Below are 7181 nucleotides of genomic sequence, written 5' to 3' on the forward strand. Positions count from 1 at the left end.
GGCAGAAGGAATGTGCCCGTATCCCTGCCTGAACCACAGAACCTCCCATACCATTTACCACGTGCTTCCTGTCTCTATCATCTGCTGGCTAAATGGAGGGCATCCTGTGGAGAACTCTGAGGTGATAGGCAATGAAAGAACCAACAGATTAAAATATCAAGGTCCCTTGATGTGGAGTATCTCGCCTCCACATCCCACTCCTGCCTTAGACTCAGACATAAACAAGAATGAAAAGTTCATTGTGTGAAAGCAGTGAGGCTTCTAAGATGTTTGCTGAAGCAATTAGCCCATTAGCCTAAGATGTATTGGTTTTGCAATAACAGTGTTGTCACTGCAAATCGAGATTAACAAATTTATTGGGAGGTTAATATGTGGGTTTTGAACTTTTCCTATGCAGTTTTTATTAGTTCTATGCTTATGGTTTTTGAATCTAAAAGGCTTTTTATGTTTATAATTCTTTATGCTAATTATTTTAAATATTGTTTTGGAGCGCTTGAAAATAATGTTTATTCATTTATCTATGCAATAAACATTTAGCATCTATTATGTCCTAGGTACTGTGTTTATACAAAGAGAAAGGAAGAAAAGGTTATTATTTCAGTTTAAAAAAAAGGATTATATTACAATCTTATATAGAGACCTTTTGCTACATAATTTTTACTCTCAGCATAAACTCTCAACAACATCACTTCTCTCTGGATCCCAAGTGACTAGATTCTGATTTTCAGGCCTTATCTGAGACACTCAGAATTGTTTTGCTGCCTAATTTTTCCTAGGGTTTGATGCTAATGAAATAGGTTTTTTGATGCTAATGAAATAGGTTTTTTTTCATTATTAATTGTAAAGGAGGAATTCTTTTTTACTGAATTCCCACCCAAGTACAGACAGCATAGATTTTCTTTTGCAAGCATTCATTGCTTTAGGTTTTCCTTTCTAAAGCCTGAACACTTTGATGGTAATGTCATGGTAGAGAAGGCATCTTCTCTCTTTTGGCAGTTGAGTTTTTGAAGTTAGATGATTAGGTCCAGAGACAGGGAAAGGAAATAGTACCTTCTTAGCTGGCTCCACTGAATTAGTGTGTAATTCATGACCATTTCTGTTTGTAACCATCTTCCTCTTTTCGCTGTCATTTGATAAAGTTTATCTCTTACCCAAGGGCGTAAAACTGGCAATGTCTAGTTCACCACTTTTGACTACACGTTTTGGACAAAATATAGGAATTTCAAGAGAGTCTTGATACTTTTTTAAAAAAATGTTGGTGCTATTACGAAGCAAAACATTTGTTCGTTGCTCATATTCCCTGTAATTTGAAAAAGTGTGTTTGTGTGTGTGTGAGAGAGACACACACACACACACACATACACACACACACACGGCGGGGTTGGGGGGTACTTTAGATTTGATTCCTAGTTTACTAAAAATGCTGACTCATGAGTTAACAGATGAGCTCAGTTAATGTCGTCCTCAGGTGTGTTTAAGACTGTTAAGCATAATATTCCTTTCACAACCTTTCTAGGTGTGTGGAGCAAAAGGGTGAGGATGGGGGTTGAGGCATGTCAAGAAAGGTCAAAAGATGGGGGAAGGGTTTTAAAGAAACCTGGTGACTGGTTTCTGAGCCTGACTCTGGAATCTGGCTCTAGGGATCAGCCACTGTAGGCACCTCACACTTAGTTTTCTCTGTACTTTAATGGGCTCAGTAAGAAGACGACACTTATCACACTCTGTTGTCATTAGCTGTTGGTTTGTCTCCATGTTTGAAGGAAAAGACCATGTGTTACTCCCTTTTGAATCTTGAAACAAACACATTCAATAGAGTTTTGGTGACTAAGGTAAATAAGTAAAGTGAAGGCTACATTTGCCCGATACTGTAGAAAAAACAGGACGATGTAATTGAACTAAAGACTATTGCCATATGAATTCTAATTTCCCTATCTAGGCTTCTGTAAAATAAAGGTAGGAAAGGAAAACACATAGTACTGAGAAAGATGAATGAAGGATGAGACAATTTAAATGAGGAGGGATGGGTGAAAGTTAATCAAGCAATAAAAGAGAACAGAAGAGATTGAAAAGTAAGAGGAAACAGGATTTATAAGTTGAGATGGAGAAAGAGCTATGAAAGACATTAAAATGTTGGTGGAATCAGCCAGTAAGCATCCAAGATTATAGTCAAGTAGTTGCTTGACCCATGTAACAGGATGTTGTAAAGATGTAGTACAGTAAACCACAGAGTTTCTCAGAGGGAAGCTGCTCTGTAGATAAGAAAGCCCCATTATTTTGTATTATTATTTTCCTTTCATGTTGAGCAGATGTACCAGTGACAGTTGGAGTCTCCTTTCAGCCAAATAACTCCCATATGCTACATAATGCTGCTGCTGATTAAAATCCTATGGAAGATTCAGGCTGTATCTGGAACAATAACAGTCTGAATTCGATTTATCAGTCTTCTGGGGAAGCAAAGATAATCAAATTTCCCCCTTCAGCAACTTTGGGACCAAGCCATTTGCTGAGATGACAATGGATGTGAGTCTCGCACTTTCAGTTTATACACCTGCTGCCTGTTAATCACAAGTTTCTGCCATTTGCTGAGTTTTTTTTTCCTTCCTATTCAAATCTTACAGGCTTTGTCATTTAAAGGCAAGGGCACTTCTGTGAAAACTAGTTACAGAAACATGCATGAAAAATTAGGTAGATCTGTAGGGAGACAAAGTTACGGGCGAGACGAGGAAAAACACAATTTTGTCAGAAATCTGGATTCCAATATGCTTCTTAATTTTTTGGTATGTGACCTGAACAAGTAGTTTAAGCCCTCTGAGCTTTAGTTCCCTCATCTGTAAAGTGGATAATGATCTCGGCATCAGAGGGTTGCCTTGTAGATTAAATTACATAATTTGCATTTGACTGAGCATTCTGGAAAAATCTAGGTAATGAGAACTGCAAAGAACTCTGGGTACAAATATTCCATTCAAACCTGTGCACTACTGAGACTTGACCAAACTTTAACATGGCCAATAGCTACCTAAGGCCTGTCTCTGGCACAATCCAGCCCTCTTTTGAGTGCCTGTCTTGAAAAGCTCTGGGCTGTCAAAAGAATTTTCCCTTTGTTCTACTCAATATCTGGTGACAGGTCTCCCTTTCTTAGAATGTTTATTAAACAAACAAACAAAAAAATTGTAAATCCTTTCTCTGTTTCTTTGAGATGTATTTGTATTTCATACAATTCAAGAATGTCTTTCTCAAGGGCCTGAAAGCCATGCTTTTGAAATGCAATCATCAGGAAGGATAGTCTCTGTCTTCCAGGCTCTGTAAGAGAACAGAATCCTAACTTCAGTAGTTGCCAGCCAGCAGACACAGCTGGCCTAATGGCATTTATACTGACTGACTGTAATTTTTCACTTGACTCCCTGCTTTAAATTGCCCAGTCACCTCTGTGCAAATCAGAATGCAGCTCCGCTCTTTCTCCTACTGTTAACAATTACTGAATAAAATCTGTTTTCACTACTTTAAACTAGTGTCCAGTTTGGTTATCTTTGACACTAGAGACTGGCTTTGTGATAACACCTACCAAACCCCTGCCTCAAATTTCTTTTCATGGTAAATGTGTGTGCTTATATGTGTGTGTATATTTTCTGAAGGAGACGGTGAGGTTGAGTCTTCTCAGGATAGTTCACGGAAAAAAAAAAAACAAAAAACTTGGAAAAACACGAGAAGGTTGTCTGTTTTCTGCATCTGGTTCTGAGGAAAAGGACCGAGGGCTAGTTTATGTTGTAAATTTGTAAAGGCCACAAGTAAAAGTTAAACATACTTTCATTGTTTTAGCTTAAATCAAAATGAAATTTAAAGTGGATGCAGCTTTAGGCAATGCTGGATACAGGGGTTTAAAGGATAAAATTAGAACTCAGTTTCTTCCTTTAGATCATGCTGTTCAGTAAAATACTCTGTGATGATAGAAATGTTCTATATCTCAACTGTCTAATTCAATTGTCACATGTGACTATTGAGTACTTGAAGTGCAGCTAATGGCAACTGAGAAAATAAACTATTTCCATTTATTCTGAATCAGTTCAAATGTAAAACACTGCGTGGTGGCAACTCTGTTAGTGAGCGCCATTCTAAATTATGCTGTGCTTGCCTCTTCTTGGCTTTATTCTCAAGACAGACTGTCTCTGTGTGGCATCTAGATGGCTCCTGGAGTGTCCAGACTTAGCTAGTTTTTAAAAAAATTATGATCTCACAGAAGGAGAAAAACTATCCCTCCTTCAGTAGCCTTGTCAACTTCTGAGAAGGATTCTACTTGACCTTGTTTAGGTATATCATTGTGTGCAAGAGGATGGACACTCATAGTGTACTCTGAGTCACATTTTATTGTGGACCATTCAATTCACTGCCCTTCTAGAATAGTTTTGAGTTCAGAGGAAACCATTATTAAATAGCAGTTAAGGAAGAAGTGAAAGGACTGTGTGAGAAAGGGCAAAAGCAGTGACACCTTGTGGCCTGGTTGGTTTGACCAAACCAAGCCTGGGTCTGCTTATCTGGCATAGTAAAACCAAACATCCACACTGAGGTTTGCAGCAAGAGAAAGCATGGTGTTTATTTGCAGGGTGCCAAGCAAGGAGAATTGGACAGCTAATGCTTAAGACCTGACTTCCCTCATGGTTTACAAACAAGGGATTTTAAAGGCAGGGTTAAATTTCAAAAAAGAAGTTACAGACAAAATGATAAATTAATATATGGAGGTTATACATTGGTTTGGCCCAAAATGGTGGGATATCTTGAAGCAGGGGCTTTCAGGTTATAGGTGGATTCAAAGATTCTTTGATTTGTGATTGGTTAAGAGAGCAAATCTTTGTCTAAAGTCTTGGGGTTAGCAGAAAGGAATGTTGAAGTTTGGCCTGTGGGCATGACTCTCTCCACGACCCTCAGGAGGAAATTTAGAACAGCAGTCAGATTTCAGCCCTCAATGCCCCTTTATCTGAGATCTCCATGCCAGTGGATGGCATTTTCTACCCAGTGGGGGTCCAGGTTTCTGAAAAACAACTCAGGAGTGTATGTTAAGATATTACCTTTAGCTACCAAGGGAATCAAACATCTTGAGGCTCAAATTTCCTTGGCTGTTGTTTTAAGTTATTATCACCTTTTTGCTTATCGGGTTGCTCATTTACTTACCAAAGCTAGCTAGGTACCTGGAAATTTCCTTGAAGGAACTCAAAATTTTTCTTTATTTTTATGCATGGGGAGTGGGCAGTGGGTAGCAGGCCCCTAAGAGGGATCCCTGCTCCATGTTAGTGACAGTGTACCACACAGGGTTAATAATTAGAATTTCGCTCTTCAGTACAGAGAATTTGGTACCTGAAGTCCTGGTCAGGAAGCAGCAGAAACCATACAGTTTATAAAGTAGTGTCCTGAAAACATCAGCAGTATCAACATGTGTGGCACAGTCTGGAAACCTCTTGTGTGGAGAGTCATAAAAAGGGTAGCAAAGTGAGACATTAAGCACATAGAGCAAGTCATGTGGCTCCTGTGAACTGCTGTTCGGCTTCATAAGCACATGACAAGCACGCTCCAAGAATTATCAGAAATACCATGGGTAGGGTGGGGTAGAAGCCTGCAAGTAAAGGTGGTAGTTAAATACAGGAAATAAGACTTTACAATTAATGTGACAATATTCGTATTTAAAGTTGAGTAAAGCTGAGACATTTGAATCATACATTTAAGTGCTTAGAACACTGAAATGCACACGTTTTACCCACCGTTTCCAGCACATGCAGACACACACATCTCATATTCAGTTCTTGAACAGGTAGATTTCTCTGTGTTTTATTGATACTGGTAGTATAAAGAGATGTGATAGATTTAACTTCATCAGGATTTAGTGTATCCTTTAGAACTATGCAGATTTATTTTCTGAAACCTTGTGTGTTACAAAAATTCACTATTGGGAACATCGGAAGCAAGTCTGTAGACTGGGACTAATATTCAGCCATTGTATAAAAATATATTGGTTGTTAAAACATATAAATGATTATGAACTAGTTTTATGTAACATCTTTCCTAAGTCAAATTATCTCCTATCGCTTATTGCCTCACTTCTGTCTCTTGTCACAGTCCAGCAATTAAAGTTTTAATTCCTGACACAGGCAGGGGCCTCCCAGTCCAAGACACTATTCTAAACCAGCTATGTTCTGATTGGTCAGTGCTCATGTGATATGGTTTGGCTTTGTGTCCCCACCCAAATCTCACTTTGGATTGTAATAATCCCCATGTGTCAAGGGCAGGACCAGGTAGAGATAATTGAATCATGGGGTCGGTTTTTCCCATACCTTTCTTGTGATAGTGAGTGAGTTCTCAGAAGATCTTATGGTTTTATAAGGGGCTTCCCCCTTCACTGGGCTCTCATTCTCTGTCCTGTCACACTGTGAAGAGGTGCCTTCCATCATGATTATAAGTTTCTTCAGGCCTTCCCAGCCATATGGAACTATGAGTCAATTAAACCTCTTTTCTTTATAAATTACCCAGTCTTGGGTATTTCTTCATAGCAGTGTGAGAACAGACTAATACATCATGTCAGTCAGTTTCCCTGAAATCCCAATTTCCTTTGGCTTCCCAAGGAAAACCAAAACAATCATTTCATGCTCTACCAGCATTTTATTTTTTGTGTGTTGGTTCATCAACCTACATTTTCACTTATTTGTTGATTACATTATTTTTAAATCCTCTGTATCACAGAGATACAAAGTAATGAAATATTGTCATGGGAGCCATTGGGTGTCACTTTTCCAGCTGGAAATTTCTGCAGCTGGTGGAATTTTCACTCGAGTTTTGCTCGAGGCCCACTGAGCTTGTTTCACCCACTCGGCCTGGCAGCTGCGCTTGCCTCAGGCTACCAGCCTGGATCCCATGCCTGCCAAGGGTGAGTCGGGGATGGAGTGGCACAGGGTGCATGAGCGAGTGAGTGTGGGGTCTGGCCACTGTGCACAGCCAAGCATGCCGGCTGCTGAAGCAGGGCAGGCAGCTCCAGATGCCAGCTCAGGCGCTGACTCCCGTGCAAGCCTGTGGCTGGATCAGATGCACCACAAACAGCTTCCACTGCAGGCACCTGCATCTGGACAGAGGGAACACAGTGGCTCCTGGGAGCTTGAAAATGCCAGAAATCAGAGTCTCAAAGAGGGTGTCACAGCCCTGGC

This window comes from Hylobates moloch, unplaced genomic scaffold, assembly GCF_009828535.3.
Source record: "Hylobates moloch isolate HMO894 unplaced genomic scaffold, HMol_V3 SCAFFOLD_4, whole genome shotgun sequence".
In the NCBI taxonomy this organism is placed as follows: Eukaryota; Metazoa; Chordata; class Mammalia; order Primates; family Hylobatidae; genus Hylobates; species Hylobates moloch.